We start from the raw sequence: 23,117 nt of genomic DNA, 5'->3' as shown, positions 1-23,117 counted from the left end.
CCCTATCTGGAGACACAAAAACCGCTGTCCCAAGGAATTTTCCGTTCAGACAAAAATACAGATGATTACAATATGATGTGATGGTTTCTGCAATGAAAATAAGGACAAAGTGCACTGAGGACACCAAAATCTGCCTGGCCAAGTTCAGAGGCTTCATGCATTTGGCAAAACAGGCGGGCAGATGGAGAGAAATGTTCCAGGCAAGAGGTTTGTATGTGCAAAGCCCCGGAGTCCTAGGAAGAATTACAGTAACTTCTTTCCAACCTCATTTCTAAACATACACATTTGGGTGACTCTGCTCCTCAGCACCCAATTGGGACGGTCTCACTCTTATCTATACAGAAAAAAAATTAGAAAAAATATATCTAGGGGTGTCTGCCTTCGGCTTAGGTCATGATCTCAGGTCCTGGAATTGAGCCCCGCATTAGGCTCCCTGCTCGGTGGGGAATCTGTTTTTCTCTCTCCCTCTACCCCTCCCCCTGCTTGCGCTCTCTCACTCTCTCCTGTCAAATAAGTAAATAAAATCTTAAATATATATATATATATATATATAATATAAAATATATATAACATATATACGTATATGTTATTTATAGTTAAATCTGGGCTGTGGGACGAACGATTATTTTGTCCCTCTAATTTTCTACAATAAGTAAAAATTATATTATAATCTTAAAATAAATTTTAAAAAAATCTTAAAATCATAAAGGCCAAAAAGAATCTTAACGTACTTAAGCATTTCTGAGGCTTAAATTATAAGATGGGAAAAATAGAAACCAAGACCAGCGAGGCAGGAGGAGCTGGGTTACAGAGAGCCTTCCAGGCCCTCCATGCTCAAAGGGTTTAGATTCTATTCTATATATAGCAGGGAAACTGGGGGGGGGAAATGGGGCAGATACATACATGGCAGAAAATGCGTGAGGCAGAGGATGAGGGTCGAGGTAAGAGCTACACGACAAGCACGGCTTTCACCGCTGGGCTCAGCGAACACCTGAAGGCACCCAGTAGCAAGGCGGACCACGAGGAAAAGACAACTGTGGATTATGAGGAAGCACAGTGGGGATCTGACGGTTGCTTGGAAAAGGAATCACCACTTTCAAACAAAGAAGGCAGGAGGATGACGTCAGAGGAGCAAATAATGCCTTTGTTTTAGAACTGTGTAAGGTGAGACGCCTGAGGGACTTGCCGGGAGGCTACCTATGGAAGGTAAGACACAGGTCTTGATGTCAGGAGATAAGTCAGGGTTAGAGATGACGGATTACCCCAGAGCAGCTGGCACAGAGGCGCAACTGAAACTATGAAAACAGGAGGCCATGAGGGAAAGAATACTCGGGAAGAGGTGAGCTAACGAGGTGAAGACCCAAGAGAGAGGAACTGATGGAGCCCGGCGTCCTTGGAGCAGAGAGGACAACATCCAGCATCAGGCTCCAGTGTGAGCCTGAAGAGAGGTGCGTCTGTCAGTCAGCTCAGGCCAGACAGCCTAGGTTTGCTCTGAAAGCGGGAGCAAGGACAACTGCTGGGAGAGGAGGAGGAGGGGCTCCAGGGGGAAGGGTACCAGGAGCCCTCAGGGCACATCCACTCCTCTCCCTCCCAACGACCTGCTCAGACCCATCTTTCCTGATGGGTTCCAGGCTCCAAGAAGACAGGGCCTCCGTGCGTCCTATTCAGCCATAGCAAGTACCAGAACCACTTGGCACAAAGTCGATGCTCAAAAATTTTTGCTGAACTACATTAAACTGCATGACATTTTCTCTGACATTACTCAGAAGCCCAGGAAAGAAGAGTTTCTCAGAATTAATGTGCAGACTCTCTTTAAATAGAAAAGTTACTATAGACACCCTAGTAATACCAATTTTCAATTCATCTAGGTATATACAGCCAACTTAAAGCTAGACGTAAAATGCTTCACCTGTATGAACCAAGATTAATTTACACATACAAATAAAACTCGGCACCAAAATAATAATGACTCTGTTACAAAGTAGTTGACCAGATAATCCAGATGTCGGTTGCTTAGTCCTGTAATTTTTAGCACAAAAGCACAACATTTTTACCAATTCCTGTAGCTCAAATCACTGAGACTACCTCCCATGGGTCCTCAGACTCCCACTGGAAATCACTGAATCCATGCATTGGTTTCCCTGGCAAGCACGGGTAGGCGGGGAGGAGGCACCGGCTATGCTGGCCAACAGTTCATAACAAAGAAGAGGACAAAGTCAAAGGACTAGAGATCACAAGAGGTAGGTGAGAGAAAAGGGGCTCATGAGCACAGGGGAGGGAAGAGAGCCCGAAAGAAGGACAGGTTTAACATTTCAGACACAGGTAGTCTTGGGTAAAAGTTCTAAGCCAGGATATAGCTACCGGCAATTGTTTGAGTCAGAGTTCCTTCAGAAAGCAGAGGCTGAGACAAAAACAGGACTGTAGGCGATTTTTATACAAAGGTGACCCCAGGGAAAGACACAGATGCCGAAGAGAGTGAACCAAATCGGCCAATTCAGGAGGAGACTTATTTGCCATGTGGGTGCCTAGAGGCTTGACCTGGCTGAGAAGTTCTGAGAAGTGTACAGAAAGTCTGTCCAGAGGAAGGTCAATGTGGAGAAGTACATTTATTAATGCCAGTCCCCACAGGTGAAAGTCGGCCCTGAGGGGCATTCACTTCCCCCACACTTCCAAGAACCGTGGTGCGTCCACCCAGAAGGCTGCAGCAGCTTCTCGCCCCACAGGCACATCAGAGCAGTCCCGGGAGGAACGTGAACACGCAAGATGCAGTGAGTCAACCACTAACTCTTCCCAGCAGCAGTGGCTGGAATCAGAGACGCCAGGAGGAGGTTAGGAGGACAGATGAGGTTTCTAATACAATGCTCGAAGGCCACCAGAGTGGAAAAAGTCAAGGAAACTGCTAGACCAGAGCGTGAGAGGTACCACCTGCATGTACTCTTGAGGACCCCTGATGATGGCAAGAACTGGGGTGGTGATTGAAGTCAGATACATATACTAAATCAGATATGAACAGTCTTTGTTGTAAAAATTTAGTATTTAAGCTACGAGCAGCTCCTACCCATCTACTACAGATGTGTGAAGCTGACCTGTCCTTATGAACTGTCATCTCCCCAGAAGTCACTGCTTGGTGTTCTCTCTCTATCGAGGAAGACTGATATACTTAAAGAGCCAGAGAGAGGATAGAGGAGACACAGACAAGAATAACACAATATACTGACTTTTGAGGATTTAGGGTAATTTGTAATAAAAAGTTATCTCATTTTTATTTCAACACTTTCAAATGACTACAATGACAATAATGATAAAAATAATAACAGCTATCCCCTCCAAGTACCTCTACGCGGTTGGGAATGATATCGTCTTTGGTTTACAGATGAGGAAACCAAACCACAGAGAGGTAAAATAACCTCTCCAGGGTCACAGAGGTGGAATGGAGATCAGACCATCTGAATTACGTACAAGCTATCACCTGGTCTGTGCTTCATTAAACTATAATTTTTGAAGGCCTACTCAAGTCACTATTTAAAAAAAAAAAGAACATCCTTCCAGGGTGAGAACAGACTCAGAGCATAGTAGTGGAAAGGATCAACAATGTTCTGTGAGTTTATTTCTTAGTCCTTCAAACTGAATGGAGGCCAACCAAAGTTAATTTAATTGGCTAATTTCATGAGTGTACCCACAGGTTTTGTGCCTCGATTTCTACAGAGGCATTTTACCCTCGTATTACTTTTTACCATATTCAAGTTTATCTAAAAGGTCACAATTCATTCCTTAAACAATAAATCATCTTAAGCACCTCCTCCGAACAATTTCATTTTAGTGGTTAACAGCCTGAACTGTGTGCATTGTTCCCACTGTCAAAAATTGTACATAATTATTTTAATCTCCACTCTAAACTCACCTTTATTCACCAAAGTGTGCTTTTATGTCCTATTCAAATTCTAAACACACACTTATTTAATATTTTTAACACTGTCACAAGTAATTCATGTGGCATTTCCTTTTACATTTACAGATAAAATCTTTAGAAATTGAACGATTATATTTCAGAGGAAAATTACTTTTAAAAATGTGGTGAGTTACATTTATTTCAAGTTTTAAAATAAGGTACCAAAAAGCCACAAAAAAAGCTATCCACAAAAAACTTCTTCCTATCAAATTCTTGCAAAAGGGTGCATTTTTTTCCAACACAACTAAGTAAATTCAAGTCAGCAAATATTTATTGCAAATCTACTATGCAGACAAAGCCAGACTCAGTGACAAAGCTGGGTGGGATATAAACCTAGGCCTGATTCAAAAGCTCAAGCTTTCAATAGAAGTAGGTTTCTAATAAGAAAGGTCAAGGGTTTTTAATTTTCAAATACTCTCTTTCAGAGAATAGAATTTGCTTCCTTTCTCATGTCATAACATTTTAAAATCTTTTCACCTTAATAGAAAAGATTAGGATAGCTACATTGAGGTATATCATAAATCTCTCCTAAAAATATAATACAGCTGTATTCATCCCAAGGCTGTCCCACCATCATTATTTTCTGTATCTGCTTTTAAAAGGGAAAAAAAAATAGTCCTATAAAAGAATAATATTTAAAAATCGTTACAGAGTATAAAAACAACACAGAGCCAAACTGAAAGCCTCAGAGAATTTACATGCAGCTCCTCCCACTTCTCCCGTACAGAGGGCAGCCCAAATGCAAGGTGCTCAGAAATCCCACTGATCTCTATTCCATCAAATTTGAGGGTAAGAGTGGGGATGCACTCCTCTGGGGCAAGAGCATCTATCCCCTACAGGAAGAACAATTAAAACTCAGCATTTTATTTCCCTCTCTCTGGCAGGAAGAGGTATGTGCTGGTGACCAGGAAGGTGTTTATGACCCAAATAAAAAGGCAGAATTAATGATTAACAAAAACTTAGCAGAAAGGATGAAGAAGAAAGAAAAAACAAGAGGGAATAAGAGAGAAGAGGCCAAGTACTTCAAGGAAAAGATACAACTAACACTTCACTAAAAGTCCTTTTCCACCTACTGTGGATAAATAGAACAGTAGTCTGAACTAGAAACCTTTCTACAATTCACTACTCTTGCCCAGAAGAAGAAAATGTGCTTTTTATGAGCACCGACTCTTTCTTCCCCAATGGTGACATCCACCTGAAACTAGAGCTCCAACAGCAAAGGTTAGGCTGCTCCAAAGCTACAGCTCACAAAACAATTTGAATCCTGAGAACAGCTCTTAACAGGGCTAAATACTTTAAGAAATGACAATAACAGACTGAAGCAGAATTCATCACTAGAACTGGTCTGCCCACCTTCTCCAAGGAAATGTGAATATGGAAGATCAATCACCGTGACCCACCACCCAGCCCACAAGTGCACAGGAAAGATAAAGAACGGATATACTACACGTTGGCACATAAAAAGCCTCAAAGATAAATCGGTTGGTGGGGGCGGGGGAGGGCACGGAACTTAATCAGGAAAAACTTCTACAGTAGAAAAAGTGAAAGGAAGTGAAGAATCCTCTCTGAAAATAGGAGGGAATCTAAATGAATTCATTATGCTCTTGAAGAAATTTAGTAAATCTCAAATAGGTCTCATGGTGATCAGCCAGAAATAGTAAGACCACAAAACTAGAAGAAAAGCATACAGAACTCAGGGAGGAAATATAAGTTGAAATCCTTTATAGAACTCGTAACATACAAGGAACAGGATCAACACGACACAAAGAGCATGCTTGAGAAAAACCACACAGAATTCAAAATAATTCAGGCCAATTAGAAACATGATGGAGCCAGTGGTGATCTAGTAAACAGGTAACTGGTATACCACCACCACCCCTCAAAAGGAAGAGCCTATGTGGAAATGGAAAAAAAAAAAAAAGAAAGAAAGAAAGAAAGAAAGAAAGAAAGAAAGAAAGAAAGAAAGAAAGAAAGAAAGAAAGAAAGAAAAAGAAAGAAAAAGAATTGGGAGCTCTTAGCTTGGTGAATTGTGGAGATTCAGGGAGAGTGGCACTTCCAGTGGCTGCCCACGCACCTTCTCCATCTGGCTGTTCATGAATTACATCCTTTTATAATAAACTGCTAACACAGTTAAAAAAAAAAGAGCATTAAACTAAAAAGATCGACGAGGGGGCATTAATAAACTCAAGTCTGAAGAAGGACAGACTTAAAATACAAGCAGAAGACACTTGAACCAAAACTATCAAGCCATAATATTTTAAAGGCTGATCCAAAATGAGCATGGAAAGTTGCCTGAGATCAGTTCTTCCAAGCTCCTCCTTCCGCTGGACATTATCTAGCAACTGATATTTTTCAAACTAGCCTAGTGAGCTGTTCCTTTTCTACACCTGCTACGGCTATAGATTTTGCCCTTCCCTGAAAGGAGAAAAGAGTAGGTCAGTAACAGTTTTGTTTGAGAAATTTTATTTTGGGGCAAGTTTACAAAGACAACTGTAAATGGAGCTAGCAAAAAATGTTCACCACCCCGGTAACGGTATCAACAAGCACTTGAAAACAACATCTGTTCTACATTATTTTAATTAAGGAGAATTGTAAATAATGTTCCCAAATTGTGTGATTTTATCTACTTTTAGGTGGATCACTCCAAAATTCTTACTTGATCAAAAGTTTAATAACTTTGGGCCATACCTTGTGCCACAGCTCCTCTCTGCCCTGCAGTGGAGTGGGACAAGCACAATGCTAGGTATAGTTCAGATATGTAACAAATGTTTTAAAAACTAAACATAGGGAGAAATAAATTTCTCATTGGACTCAGCGCTAAGCTGGAAATAACATCTACCTCAGAACCGCTGCAAAGGTAAAATATGATCATCGATGTAAAAGCTCTTAGCAGCACAGGTTTTTATGGTGATCTGTAGATCACATTTTACTTAGCTACTAGATTTTCTTCCTGCTCTCTGACTCATTCACTAGTCACAGGCTTCCAAACATAAGCACCTGAGTGACTACTTAATAACGGTTTTCAATCATCCTAAACCCATGCTCCTTTAACAAGCACAAATCCACTCCCTATTGTGTTTTTTGGTTTTTTCCCTAATATAACGAATGTACTTTTTCAAACTACAACCTCCTCCTCAACAATCAAATATGAGCTACCATGACCCCTTCTGAGGAGCACTGCAATCATAATATGAAAGAAATCATATGTTAACTATAAAATATTGGAGAGCCAAGAAATTACTATTCCGAGTTTCACAAAGAGTAAGAAAGTTTACTCATATATTCACTCAGTAAACATTTATACACTGAGATGTGACTTCCATACTTCAAATGGTACGTTCCCAATAAATTTTTCATGTGAATACTTTCCTCATCCACTTAAACTACATTCCCTACAGCAAAATAAAATGCTAACTTTTCTTCTTTCTTTCTCTTTTTTTGGCCTTCACTGGCTCTTCATCTCCTCACCAACCACAATAATGAGAATTAACTACTCCTAAAACATATTCTTAAGTGTCCAGCATAGTAAATGACAAACCTTCAGTTTCAGTGATGCTCAATAATATTGTTTTAATTCAAACTTCTATCATAACTAATTGTACTCAGGTCTGTGAACCACACCAGATTAGAGGGAAGACAAAATCCAGGCTTTCAACAGATACTCGTACACACACGCACACATACACACATGTGCACACAGGTGCACATACACACATGCAGAGTAGTCAAACAATATTTGCTAAATTAGACTGAATTCTGCCTTCTACTTATACTGTCCTTGGCATAGGTCACCCATCTATCATCTGTATCTTTGTTCATGCCACTCCAAGCTCCTTTATAAAGCATTCTAAAACCACTTATGCCAATGCTGATCTTTTTCTCAAAATCTACTACAGAAAATTACCTGGTATAGTACACTGTGTAAAATATTCCTCGGTATCTGCTGTTTCCCTAGATTAAACACAACTTGTCCTAACTAGACAACCTACTCAACAGCAAAGTCCATGTCGGCCATTTGATCTACAACTACTGAGCACAGCATTTTTCAGTAACTGGCACTCAACACACTGATGGAAAAAATGTAACCTACAACAGAGTTACATCTGACAAAGAGCTCTCAATTATAGATTTGGCTGGTCAACACTGACAGGTTTTCTTAAAGCAATAATTTGGCATAGCACCCGTCCTCTCTGGTGATGATACAAGAAAATGGTTGCTCGCGGGAGAAGAGGGGCACTCCACACTGCCTGGGTTGAGCGGTAGCTATCCTTCAACTCACAGAATGACAGAACGAGGGAAACATACAGACCACTTCTTGATGGTGTAGCTGCAGAAGCCAAAGCCCTGGAAGGTGCAGTATTCCAGCAAAGGTCACAGAGGAATTCAGTGGCACAGCTTATACTGAAACCCAGGTCTACCACCTCCCAATCACAAAGCCTTTATTACATCAAACTGCTCTTCTAGTGACGGGTCTAAAATGACTAGTAAGTCTTTTTGTCTTTACCTCAAACATGTCAATCACAGGAAAATCTCCCAAAGACCCAAGACACTTGCTAAACTGTCACACAAAGGAGTTAGGAATTCAGAGACCAAACAGGGCAGGAAATGCTTTCCTGGATTCCTTCTCCTCCACCCAACCCGAGACTGTTTATAAGTGTTCCCAGGCTTTCTGCCTGGCCCCTTTTCGCCCTGAAGACTCTCCTCTGGTGTTCTCAGCAGCAGCCCATAGCTTCAACTAGCACTTACAGACTAGACTTCCAGAATCTCCCAACCAGACTTCTTGTTCTGAGCTCCTCATCTGTGTATTCAATTGAGCTCTTAGACATCTCTACCGATGTCACTTTTAAAAACACTCAGCATTATCATTTCCTCTCCCTCCAGTCAATCAGTACCACCGCAATACCACCCCCTTGTGATCATACTGCCTGCCCTGGGAAGTGACACCACCTAACCAGAAGCCTGTGTCACTCTGGGTTTCTTTCACCTCTCTTATTTTAGACACCAGGTTTCATCAATTCTCCCTCCTGAATACAGCAGTGCTTGTATCCACACCCAAAGCATCCCCTACGCCAATGATCTCCAAAGCTTTTTGATCACCCACTTTTATTACTGAAAAGATTTTTGAGCTAACATATACCCAAAATACGTATTTATTTATAAACTAAAATACATGTACTTCCATAGCAATATAATAAGATATTAAAAATAAAAATTTTAAACTTTAAATAAGGTTAAAAAATATATATGTATATGTATACATATATGTATATATAATATTAAGCCTAATATTTTCTTCCTATACTCTAATGAGTCATTTTATACATCCAGAAACCTGCACTTTGGAGACTGTGCAATGACACTAGTTCAGTAAATAAAACATATATACATATATATCTATATGGGTGTGTGTATGGGCTTACTTAGGTATGTAGTATGGATATTCGAATCCATTTCTTTTTTCTCACATACACATATTTCAAGATGATATAAACAATTTAGCATATTGCTAACTATAGTTAACCTTACCATCAAAGACCACAAGCCAAAAATAAATTTTAAAAGTAGCTGACTTCCAAAAACCCACTCTATATTATTTTATAAACATAACTCTGTAAATCTTACAACTAGCCATCTCTGAAAAGAAGAGAAATTTAAGAGTACAGTTTGGCTCCTTTTGCACACGGCTCCTGAGGAAGAGATACCACATTTTTTTCACCTACCCACTGAAATATTCTAAGGTTGCTAATGTTCTGGGTTTTGTAGACTGGACCTCCTTTAACCCAAATACATACCGTAGTATTTTTTCAGCTTTCTCCATCTATAGATACTGCTACCATTTCAGAATCCTGAAGACTAATGCACTCTTCCTTACTCTTACTCCTGTCAACCCATCCCCCTTCCCCAAGATTCCCACTACAACAAAAAAGGACAAAAATCCCACAATATATAACCAAAGTTAGATCTGCTAATACAATAAGAGATATTTACATATCTGCACAATACAATCCTTTAGGAATCTACCCACAACCTGACACATCCTAACTTTCCATGCAGAGCGGGGAAATCTAAAATTTAACAAGAGGCCATATAAATCCTCAGACACATTCAGCTTGTTACACATTCAGAAACTGAAAATCTCAGAAGTTCTGCAACTTTGAGCAGGAGGGAGATGTTTCATCGCATCATTCCAGCAGTGCAGTTAAGAGCAGACCAGTGCACTAACCGAATATTAAAGAAAAATATTTTCCTTAGGTAGACGATTCTATTACTCCCCCCCATGTTGTAAGCCACAATTTGGCAAGAAGCCGAACAATAAAGCTATTATGTGGCAAGCATTTCATTAAAACTAGCACATTAAACTGATTAATTCTATTACAAAGTGACCAGATGTCCCCAGAGAAGCTCCTGGAGTCAGGAGTTTACCGATAACAATATAGAACTCCATATTCATTCGGTGATGGAAATTTGGGCCAGATTTTAATTATACTGCCAGAAAGTTAAGAAAAAAGCCACATGATTGTTAAAATTACTAAATCTAGCAATTTTCAATATTGTTGATTCTATACGTTTTCATGCACAGATTGTGGAGGGTATTATAAAATAATAACAAAATAATATGGAATTTAGCATTCTTTTAAAAAAAGTCAACATTACAAAAACTTTACATTTTAGGTCTGTGAAGTCAACACCAATGCCTTAACTTGGAGTTGATTTGCTTTCTATTTACAGAAGTATTAACCACATCCCCTGTCTTTTTGGCTAACATTCTAATAACATCTTCCATTTTATACTTAATTTTAGGATAAATGAATGGCTTTTTCCTCAGAGACCTGTCCCCAAAATACTGATTTGTTCTCTCTGTTTTCTATGTATCACTTCATTATCTTCCGTCACTCATTTAATATTGATCAGTGAACTAAAATTATTTAAAAATATAAACACTGTAGCGGAACTCTTAAGTAAGTCCTATCCCCTTCTGGACCCATATATTCACAAATGGAGAATAGGTTAACTTTCATCTAAAATTTCTTAATCATTTCTAAAAGTGGTCTATTAATATAACCTAAAGGCTGTAGGTTACGAAAGATGCCTAACCAAAATTCATTTCACATTATTTTTGTACCATCAAAACAACAAAAAATAACAACCCAGTAATTCTACCCACATGCATATCTATGTGGAATGTGATCCAAGGAAACCTTGTTAATGATGTTATCAATTACATCCTGAAATTTTTTTAAAAAATCTTTTTAATATATCAAGAAGGGATGAAAAGGAGGCATATTTATTGAGCATCTACTCGACTCTAAACTGTTTTATGTATTACCTTTAATTTTCACAAGTATATTGTAGTTAGGAAAGGTTACCTGTGGTTCAAACATGGGCTCCGGTGCTAGACCCCATGCGTTCTCCACTCACTGGCTCCATGATCACAGCCAAGTTACTTATGCTCCCTGTGCCTCAGTTTCTTCATTTGTAAAATGGGGATAAAAATGGCACCTACCTCATTGTATCGGTTCCAGGATAAAATGAGAAAATACAGATAAAGTGCTTAGAGCTAAGCATGGCCCACACTGTCGTTACTATAATAGCTTCTTTTATTATTAGTGTGGGTATTGTTCCCATTTTACAGATGCGGAAATGGAAGCCTAAAGAGAGTAATTTACTAGTGCTAGATTTTGACTCCAAAGCACAAATTCGGTGAAATAACAATGACTTAGGCATAAAATACTGGTATTCTTAAACTACCGCTTGTTAGGAAGCACAAGAACTGACACGTAGTAAGAAGGCACCAGGAGCAGGTCGGGCACCGATCTTGCGGAGCGCCCGGGACCCTCACGCTGAGGGATCCCACACTCAAGTGCGGCCCTCATAAACATTAAGTGGAAAAACCTATATATGCCAACACCGCGCCTTCTTTTCCTAGCGGCTCCACGGTGCCAACTTTTGTTGGGGCCCACCCCACAATTCACCCCAGGCCACAGGCCCAACTTCTGGATGCTGGAAGCGAATTACTAAACTCAACGCTGCTCAAAGGAAAAGCAGCCGGCGACAGGAATGGAAACAAAGGGAAACCCTCAAGGATCGTTCAAAGTCCTAAAGCGGCGTCGAGTCCCGGGGAGGCCGCCCCTCGCCTTCTCACCTGCACGCGCCGGAGCCGCGGACGGAAACCCGGGCGCCGCGCGGGGTCAGTTCGCACAACCCAGCCCAGGCCACGAGTCAGGCAAGGCTGGCTATGAATGGCAGGTGTCGGGGGGGGGCCGGTCGCGGGCCCGGGTCCTCCAACGACCCCCGCCCCGACGTGACAGCGCCCAGCCCGGCGACCCTCCCACTCGCAACGCCGCAGGGCCGGCTCCGAGCCCTCGGGGCGCCCGCGCCTGGGAAGGGCAGGAAGGGCCGCGGGAGAAGCCGGGAGCGCGGCCGCCGGCCGGACTTCCTCTCCGGCCCCAGGGCAGGATTCCGCCCCCACCCACGCCGCGGCCCGGCGGCCCACCCGGCCCCAACGTCCCCCGCCCCCGACACGCGGGGCCTGGCCCCCAGCTGAGCGCCCGAGGTCCGGCGGCGCTCAGGGGTCCCGCGGCCGCCGCCCGCCCCGCCCCCCAGGGCGCCTACTTTCTCCGGGCGGCGTCCAGGCCCCGGCGCGCTCGGCTCGGGCCTGCTGCTCCGCGGCTCCTGCTCGGTCTCTCCCGTGGGCTGGCGCGGCCTCCCGGGTCTCGGGCGCGGCGGGCGGCGGCGGCTCCTCCTCCTCGGGGGTGGGAGGAGGAGACTCGGAGGCCCGGCGCCGCCTCCCGGCAGGAAACGACCCCCGCGGCACCGCCTCCTCGGCGCGGCCGATCCTCTCCTCAGGCCGCCGCCGCCGCGCTCTCCCTCCGGAAACGCATTCCTCCCGGGCCGCGTCAGCCGCGCCGGAGGCGAGGAGGTGGCGGCGGAGGCGGAGGAGGAGGCAGGAAGACCGCGGCCTGGACAAAGGAGTGGGGCGGGAGCGGGGCCTGGGGGAGAGTCGTGGAGGGCGGGGCGCGGACTCGGCCAGGCCTTCGCCGTGCCTCAGTTTCCTTTCCTGCCAAGGGAGCGTTGGGGTGAGCGCCGGTGCTCCGCAGGGCCCCGGCGAGCTGTAATATCCTCCCATGAGAGAAGGCTGGGTGGGCCTTAGGGAGCCTGGGGCTGGACTCCTTTTCGGCCCTACATTCTACTTCCCCAGAGCCACACCCAAAGGTCCGTTTTGCCCAGGACTGTCCCGGCAGCTCCTTCAGCCCCAAGCAGATCGAGACAGCCGCTCACCCTACAGGGCTTCGTGGGGCCCAAAACATTTAACTTTTGGAAGGGAATCAGCTAAAGCCAATACTGTTTTCTGTGATAGTTTGCTCGACTTGAGTCTATGAGGTAGGTGGTGAAGACAAAAAAATCGATACCAAGAAAGACGGGTTTTTAGGAAAGTTTTCGGGAAAAATAGTGTGAGTCAGGGATCTGCTTTTGTTAAATTAATCTGGAGGTCCATTTATGGGGAGCAGGGTTAGGAGGAAAAATTCCATCCATAAGAATACAGTGTCTGTTTCTCTTCCTTTTTTTTTAGTAGGTGGAGATGAGGGCTGGAGAAGGAACATTTCAAAGAGAAGGGAAACATTCATTATGAGAATAGCTGGACACATTTTTTTTTGATAAGAGGATTGAAACTTGTACCACCCAACATCATACTGAAACCCAGTAATTCAGAATATGCTGCTGGCAAGCTGCCATCCTGTTAACAGAAATTGTTGTGCCCTGCCACCTGGGCAGCTAGCTGCAGCACCCTGTTGGGAATAGAGTTCAAATAAGATTTGTGAAACTGAGAAGTAGAGTTTCACTTGGGGGAGATGAGAAGCTGAGATGCTCGTTAGGCTGCCAATTTTAAATAAGAGAAAATAAAATAATTCTACCTATGGAAAATTTGTATATTGCTCACCAGCAAAATCAAATCTGTTGGTTAGATAATCTCTAAAGACCTCGAAGAAATGAACATGATTTTTCCCACTTAATGGATGAGGCTAAATGATGTCTCTGTATTAATATCCCAATAGTAAAGCTGACACAGAGCTCAACATTCTTGGATTTAAAGAATCTTGGATTCTTGGTTACACCACTATTCACAATTAAAAGTGGCCTGGTCTCGATATGGGAGACTGAAGTTCAAAGATAAAGCATAATTGATCTATGCCTGATTTGCACTGCATTTCCCAGAATTTTCCTCTCTGTGTGTGATTTGAGGAGGCAGTCTGTGCCACCAGGATATTACGAAGTTTAGATTTGTACAACCCTAAACTAAATTAGTTCAAGGGCAGTTGAATCATCTCATCCCAGTGTCAAACACTGTTCCAGGACACATAACAGGGACTCAGCTAATATTTGATAAATGAATAAAGAGGTCCTTTTGCTCCCTTGGGACCAGGTTAGAACATTCTGCTAAACTGAAGTGTGAGTAACAATTTATGTACAGAATTCATGAGCCTTGAAAAAAATGAGAAATTAAAAAAAATGTTATCTGAGAAAAGCAGTAATTGAGCAGGAGTATGGCTCTACCTGTGATTTCATATAACTATTAATGAATAGTTAGCTAACTATAAAATTTATGACTACTCAAAAATAAAAAAGGATTGGTCTGTCTTACCATGCTGAACAGGAAGTCCTAGTAAATAGAGATAGTATAAATCACATTGCTAGATCATATCGTGACAGGGTATCTATTGGTACCTTAACTTTCAAACAAATTATATTGTACCTATACTGTCTCCCAATTATAAGTTGTCTTCTTCCATCTCCTAAGTCATTACATCTGATAATTAAAAGTTGGTCTTTGGTTTTGTCACCATACTACTGTATGTCCCTTGAAATATATCTATTCAGGGCACCTGGGAGGCACAGTTGGGTTAAGCATCCAACTCTTGGTTCCAGCTCAGGTCCTGATCTCAGGATCATGAGATTGAGCCCCATGTTGGGCTCTGCACTCAGTGGCAGTTCTGCTTGGGTTTCTCTCTCCCACTCCCTCTCCGCTTACCGCACCTCTCTCTTTCTCTAAAATAAAAAAATGAAAGAAAGAAAGAAAGAAAGAAAGAAAGAAAGAAAGAAAGAAAGAAAGAAAGGGAAAGAAAGAAAGGAAGGTATCTTTATTCAACTACTGTTTTCCAAAGTGAAGTTTCAGTGTTGCTCACGGGTAAAGACTTTATTGGATACGTAGGTTCCTTTCAATTGGCCTTTAATCCCTACTTCTATGAATAATTAAAGGATGGGCTTACATAAATGAAAGGAACCACTAATATTTAGTGAGGCACAAAAGAAACTAAAGGTTCTTAGGAACTCGATTATCTCTTTTAAACAGTGGGATCACAGTTTGATTACTGACCTTTAGATCTAGCAAATTGTTAATCTGCTAATTTCATAATCCCATGATTATGAAATACAGGATGGGGAGTGAGTAAGTTGATTTTGACTTCAGGAGTGGAGAGCTGTCTTTGTCTTGCACTTTGAGCAGTCTTGGGACTTACCCTCTCAATATTACCCCGTTCAGTAAGCCACAAATCACCCCGTGATTACTTGAAGGCTTTTCAATCTTTGACAGTGAGAACAACCTTAAACAGTATAAACTTTTATGGGCAAATAGTTTAATATGTGTTCATTTATGAATCATTTTCTTTTTTTTTTTTTTTAAAGATTTTATTCATTCATTTGACAGAGAGACAGCCAGCGAGAGAGGGAACACAGGCAGGGGGAGTGGGAGAGGAAGAAGCAGGCTCCCAGTGGAGGAGCCTGACGTGGGGCTCGATCCCAGAACTCCAGGACCACGCCCTGAGCCGAAGGCAGCCGCTTAATGACTGAGCCACCCAGGTGCCCCTATGAATCATTTTCTAAGTGCAATAAGCATCAGAGGAGCCTGTGCGGTTAGAACAAAGGATGGATGCTTGCATTGGAAGAATGCAAGTACACCTAAGACCAATTTTTTCTTGGTGTTGGCCGCTGACTGGCAAACTTTGGCACAATCCACACCAGACTGCTTTTAAATAAGCAGGGAGACTCTGTGTCCTGGTATGCCCAAGATAGCCAGAGTTTGTTGTCCAAGCATAATTATTAATAGCACCCCTTTCATTCCCCAAACTATACCCAGATATGAATGGTAGAGTCTATGGTCATCCAGTAAAGAAGAGTGTCCAGACAATCAGGAATAAGAAATAATTTTAGAAATTTGAAGGGAATGCATAGGGACACATTGAAAATCAGGTTCCAGGTTTACAGGTGAAAACCAATTCTAACATTAACGATGGGGGAAACTTGTGTGGGGATGAGTGTGCTAACTGAAGGGGCTCCTACTGATGAATTCGCCCTACTTAGAGCTTCAACTGAGGAAAGTCTTTGAAAGTAACCTGGTCGGTCAACAAGACTCGTGTTTTAAATACCATTATAAATGTATGTGATGGCTCCTGGAGCAAACTGATTGACAGTGGCTAGGTAAGTCATCAGCTACGTTTCCAAGAACTGTTTCTACAGAGCGACCTAGATATATTTTCCTCATCTGCCACCAGCCACTTAGAACGTAACTCTTCTTTAAACATTAAAAAAGGGACAAAGATGAGCAGAAGAGGAGGGAAGGAATAAAAGTCTCTGATGATGTCTTATAATACTATTGCTGAAGTGCTTCTTAGTAAAAAATAACCCCATTTCTTTTCCTAAGAAACTAAAAATCCCTCTATTAAAATGTGAATCTGTGTGCTTTGGTTAAAGAAAAAGAAGTAGCCCTGGGAATTAATTGACTCTTAGAAAAACAAGAGTGAGACAGTCCTTCCAGTTCCTTCTTTTTCTGTCTCCAAATAGACAACTAACATGCAAATGATCATATAATGCTGAGAAACTGGAAGTTCTTTTATTTGCACCTTGTTTTTTGGCTTGGGGACTTTGATTTCATGACCAGTCCTCAATACCCTAACTGCCAGAGCAACCATGAAAACTTCAGTTTGCTGCGAGGCAGCGCCCAATTCTGCATACATGCTACGTGTCTGTGTATTTGACTAGCCCGTCCTGAGGCTTTAGTTGGAACTTTACTCTTTTGCTTATTTAAAAGTAAGGTGGAAAATGTCAGAACAGTCCGGCCTGATTTGCACTGCGTCCCTTAGAACTTAAGCTAAGCTATTAAGTCTTTTCCTTTTCTAGATAACAGTTGCTGGATTATGGCTTTCTATATGGGTCACTTGTGAGTGAGGCTGCCTCAACTAGTCCTGCTTCCTGTTTTCCATATATAGCATCCCCGTTTTTCTGTTGCTCAGTCCACAGGGTATTGCCTGCACTGGGTGTGAGCGCTCCCTGCCAGCATTCAGATGCTGAACATTTTTAAGAGCCCAGAGGGAGCGGTGTTTTTAGGCAGCTCTTTTCAGACGCTGAGTTTCTTCAGCTGGAGAAGGGAATGTGCTTTCCCAAATAAGAATGAAGAATATGCCAAATATAAGCAGTTAAATAGCCCTGGAGTTATTTTTAGGAACCAGGGTCATTCAGTACGGGAAGTGATGGTGCTACCAATGAGTTATGGCAAGTGACAATAAAACATTATTTCTTTTTCTCATTTAACTACTTTCGAGTATTGAGAAAATTTGCTAGTTTGAGTTAAGAGTAGGTTGATTTTAGGCCGGATTCATTAGGGAGTGGGAAGGCTAGGTTAGTCAGAAGGTATGTTTGTTTGGTTAGTAAAAGCGCCCTCCTCCTCCAAATTAATGCCCATAACACACTATCTAAGATAGAGTTGTTGCTGTGTACCTATGTATGGGAAACCACGAATACATGAACCTCTAAAATTATAGACAGGATTTCACTTATACATATAAATCTGTATTTTTGCAGGTATTTCTGGTTTTAATGGAAACTTAACTCCCAAAATTAAGATTCAGTATTTTAAGCCCAAATATGATCAGTCCCTTTTATAGATCAAGAGCATAAACCAAAACTTTGTGTTGTTGCCCTGGATTTTTGAGTTGAATACTGATTAGTCTTATCTAAAACTTTTTTTTAAACATCAAATAAATGTCCAAATATTTTGTTATAACAAGATATTCACTGCAGTGCTATCTAACCTATAGAAAGTAGAACGAAAAAGTACAGTAATTTGTAATCAAAACATACAACTAAAAAGTGTTTGTGTTTAATTTTCAAAGTAAAATAAACTTCAAAGAGAAACAGAACTTTTTATATCTTTTTTTAATCTTAATTTTTAATGATTTTGTTTATTTAAAAGAGAGAGAGAGAGAGAGAGCACGCACACAGCAGAGGGAGAGAGAGAAGCAGACTCCCCGCTGAGCAGGGAGCCTGAGTCAGGGTTCAGTCCCTCAACCCTGGAACTCAAGGACCATGACCTGAGCCGAAGGCAGACGCTTAACCGACTGAGCCACCCAGGCGCCCCTAGAACTTTTTATTTCAAATTTCCAGTTTATATATTTGAAGTGCCTTCAAATTATATCTAAAAAATTTCCTGATCAAAAAATGGACATGTTTAATCAGACTGAAAACAATTCTAAATAAATTTTAGTTATATTTCCTAGGAATATTTTCCATATAGCATTCAGAAAAACAAGCCCTGTGGCTTTTCTACTTTAGGATTTCTGCATTGTTGTTGGCTGATGTCATAGGCTTTTCGCTCTGTGATCACAAGAATTCCCTATTTAGAACTGCTTATGGCTGCCACATGCCTAAAATGTCAACTAAACTGCTTTTTTTGTATAGTCAGCTCATTGGCTATGGAAATGAGATACTTCAATTTCACCAGTAGGGAGAAAATATATACAAAAGATATATCTGATAAAGGACTGTGATCCAAAATGTATAAAGAACTCTTAAAACTTAATAGTAAGAAAACAAACAACCTGATTAAAAACAGACCAAAGATCTTAACAGATACCTCACCCAGGGAGATATATAGAAGACAAATAAACATATGAAAAGATGTTCCATACCATATGTCGTTGGGGAATGGCAAATTACAACAACAAGACCCAACTATACCCCCATCAGAATAGCCCAAATCCCAACACTGAGGACGCCAAGCGCTGGCAAGGGTATGGGGCAACAGGAACTCTCATTCATTGCTAGTGGGAATGCAAGATGGTATAGACACATTGGGAAAACAGTTTGGCATTTCCTACAAAGCTACACATACTCTTACAATATGATCTAGCAATCACACTCCTTGGTATCTACCCAAAGGAGGTAAAAACTTATGTCAAGACAAAAATCTGCACACAGACGTTTATAATAGCTCTATTCATGATTGCTAAAACCTGGAAGCAACGAAGGTGTCCTCAGGAAGTGAATGGGTGAGTAAACCGTTGTACGTCCGAATGATGCAGTATTATTTAGGCTAAAAAGAAATGAGCTATTAAGTCATGAAAAGACATGGAGGAAACTTAAATGCATATTACTAAGTGAAAGAAGCCAGTCTAAAAAGGATATATCCTGTATGACTCCAACTCTATGACATTCAGGGAAAGACAAAATTGAAAAAATAAATTCTAGTATACCCATAGAATATAACAATCAGCAGCTTTAAAAAATAATGCGTTGGACCTGAATGTATGGCTATGGAAAGACTTGGGTGTATATTTCGTGTGCACCATGAACAAGATGCAGAACATATCATGGTGTAATCCCCACTGTGAAGTAATATTAGTTTTATCCACATTTTATAGGTAAGGAAACAGAATTGAGAGGTTATATTGAAAAACTATCTCTTAATCTATATATATAAATATAAATTTCATATATATGAAAATATTTATATAAGTAATTTAATATATAATGAATATATATAAATAAATATATCTAAAAGGAAAGGGTGACATGAGATTCTATTTTTTTTTTTAAAGATTTTATTTATCTGACAGAGATAGAGACAGCCAGCGAGAGAGGGAACACAAGCAGGGGGAGTGGGAGAGGAAGAAGCAGGCTCATAGCGGAGGAGCCTGATGTGGGGCTCGATCCCATAACGCCTGGATCACGCCCTGAGCTGAAGGCAGATGCTTAACCGCTGTGCCACCCAGGCGCCCCGAGATTCTAATTTTTGTATATCAATGTAAATAAGCATATAAGCATAGCTAAAATTGTTCAAGCACATCATTCCAAATTTGGTCAGTTCCATATTTTTTATTAGAGACCTTGTAAGAGTCTACCTTTCTTAAAGGCAGTGAGCATATCTTAAGTGTTTGTGTGTCTAACACAGAGCTTTACATATATGATTATATTGCTTCTCTTTACATTTAGGGCAAAAATAACCACCCCTCTTCTTTGACATCATCTTAAACCATCTCCCCTTTGCCCACAGTACTTTAATCGCATTGATCTCTCTGTTCCATGACTTCACCAGGTGTGTTCCTATCTTGGAGTTTTTGTCCTTGTCATTCTCTCTGCCTGAAATGCTTGCTCTTTGCATGTCTACTTCCTTCATATCAATCAGATCTCAGCTTAACTCTGACCTCTTTAGAAGGTCTTCCCTACCTTCCAATCTAAAATAGTTCCCCAGACCCTCTCCATCACATTGCCATATTTTAATTCTCTGCAAGGCACCAGTTACTATCTGATATTTTTCTACTCATTTTTTCTATGATTATTTTCTATCTTCCTCCGCTACAAAGTACAAACTCCGTGAGAGCAGCTACTTTGTCTAAAGCCTTGCCCAGTTCCCAGAAGTACCTGACACATGTAGAGAGCAAACAATAGTTATTGAATGAATGAGTAAATACTTGTTCACTATTTGCTTAACAAGAAATATGATGGTTATTTCAATACCTTGTGAAGATTACAAAGTAACATTAAAGTAACATCTTAGAAAGCAATTATTTATTGTAGCTTTCATTCATCACCTTGTTCTTTAAAACATTCCGTTTAATTCATAAAAACATGCAGCAAACTGAGAATAGAAGGAAATTACCTCAAAATGAAGAAATTTATGAAAGACCCACAGCCAACATCATACTCATGGTGAAAGACAAAGCTTTTCCTCTAAGGTCACAAGATAAGGATGCCCATTTCCACCACTTCTATTCAACACAGTACCGGAAGTTCTAGACAGAGTAATTAAGCAAAAAAAAAAAAAAAAAAAGCATCCAAAATAAAAGGAAGAAGTAACATTATGATTGGTTGAAGAGGATATGATCTGATTTGTAGAAAACTCTAAAGATTATACACACACACACACAAAACCTGTTAGAACTACAAATAAATTCAGCAAAGTTGTAGGATACAAAATCAATACACAAAAATCAGTTACATGTGCATACATCAATCCAAAAAAGGAAATTAAGAAATCAATTCCATTTATGATAGCATTAAAAAGAATGAACTATTTAGGAGTAAACGTCATCAAGGAGGTGAAAGACTCATACACTGAAAACTATAAAAGATTGCTGAAAAGAAATTGAGGAAAACACAAATAAATTTTAAAACATCCCATGTTCACGGATTGGAAGACTTAATATTGTTAAGATGTCAACCCAAAGCAATCTATAGATTCAATGCAATTTCTATCAAAATCCCAATGGCATTTTTTATAGAAATAGAAAAGTTCATCCTAAAATCATATTGAATCTCAAGAGACTCTGAATAGCCCAAACAACCTTGAAAAAGAAGAACAAAGTTGGAGGTCTTAAACTTCCTGATTTCAAAGCTGTAATAATCAAAACAATGTGGTACTGGTGTAAAGACAGACTGGAGAGCCCAAAAGTCCTAACATACATGGTCAAATGATTTTTGACAAGGGTGCCAAGACTATTCTTGGAGAACGGGACAGTATTTTCAACAAATAGTATTTGGAAAACTGGATATCCACGTGCAAAAGAATGAAGTTGGATCCTTATTTTACACTATATATAAAAAAAAATAATAACTCAAGGGGTGCCTGGATAGCTCAGTCGGTTAAGCATCTGACTCTTGGTTTCAGCTCAGGTCATGATCTCAGGGTCCTGGGATCAAGCCCCGTATCAGCCTCTGCACTCAGTGCAGAGTCTGCTTGTCCCTCTCCCTGCCCCTCTACTCCTCCCATAGGTCACACTATCTCTCTCAAATAAATAAAAAAAGTCTTAAAAAAAAAAAGAACTTAAAAAAAAGAGACTCAAAATGGATCAAAGACCCATAAACATAAGGCCCAAAACTATAAAACTCTTAGAAGAAAACTTAGGGGGAAAGCTTCATGACATTGGATTTGGCAAGTACTGTTTGGACAAAAAACAAACAAAAAAAACAAAATCACAGGCAACAAGAGTAAAAAAATACATCAATATTAAAACTTCTGTGCATCAAAGGACACAATCAGCAGAATGAAAGCCAACCCATGGAATGAGAGAAAATATTTGCAAATCATATATCTGATAAGGGAGTAATAGTCAGAATATATAAAGAACTTCCACAATTCAACAATAATAAAAACAAACCAATAAAAAATAGGCAAAGAGCTCAAACAGACACTTCTCCAAAGAAGTTATACAAATGGCCAAGAAACATAAGAAAAAATGTTCAACATCATAATCAGGGAAATGTAAATCAAAACCACAATGAGAGCCCACCTATATCCACTAGAATGTCTACTATTAGAAAGGGAAGACAAAAGTATTGGCAAGGATGTGGAGAAATTAGAAACTTTGTGACTATTGACAGGAATGTAAAATGGTGCAGCTGCTATGGAAAAAGATAGAGGTTCCTAAAAATATAGAAAATAGAATTACCGTATGATTCAGCAATTCCACTTCTGGGTATACCTGTATACCTAAAGGAACTGAGAACAGAGTCTCCAAAATATATTTGTACACTTGTTTTAAAAGCAGGCTTATCACAACAGGCAAATAGGGAAGCAACCCAACTGTCTATTGGCGAATGAATCGAAAAAACAAAATATGGTATATGATACAATGGGAATATTATTCAGTCTTAAAAGGAAGGGAATTCTGGCACATGCTACAACACAGAGAACCTGAGGGACATCGTGCTAAGTGAAATAAGCCAGTCACAAAAAAGACAGCTATTGAATAATTCCATTTATATGACGTACCTAGAGTAGTCAAATTTATGAGACAGAAAGTAGAAATGTGGTTTCCAGAGGCTAGGAGACTGGAGAATGGTGAGTTGTAAGCAACAACAAATGAATATGGAGTTTCAGTTTTGTGAGACAAAAAGT

General features: G+C 40.6%; 1 protein-coding gene across 1 annotated transcript in view; it reads right to left on the bottom strand.

The window, feature by feature from the left end:
* The window catches only part of ITGB1 (integrin subunit beta 1), a 43,004-nt gene extending 30,306 nt beyond the window's left edge, over nt 1-12,698 (bottom strand). The window contains exon 1 of the mRNA XM_040645271.1: nt 12,563-12,698. The gene's annotated coding sequence lies outside the window, so the exon portion shown is untranslated. The remainder of the gene's footprint in view (nt 1-12,562) is intronic.
* Between the last annotated feature and the right edge of the window lie 10,419 nt (nt 12,699-23,117).

Source organism: Ursus maritimus, unplaced genomic scaffold (genome assembly GCF_017311325.1).
Source record: "Ursus maritimus isolate PB19 unplaced genomic scaffold, ASM1731132v1 scaffold_31, whole genome shotgun sequence".
NCBI classification, from domain to species: Eukaryota; Metazoa; Chordata; class Mammalia; order Carnivora; family Ursidae; genus Ursus; species Ursus maritimus.
The sequence above is the reverse complement of the archived record's forward strand: the minus strand, read 5'-3'. Positions and strand labels throughout refer to the sequence as shown.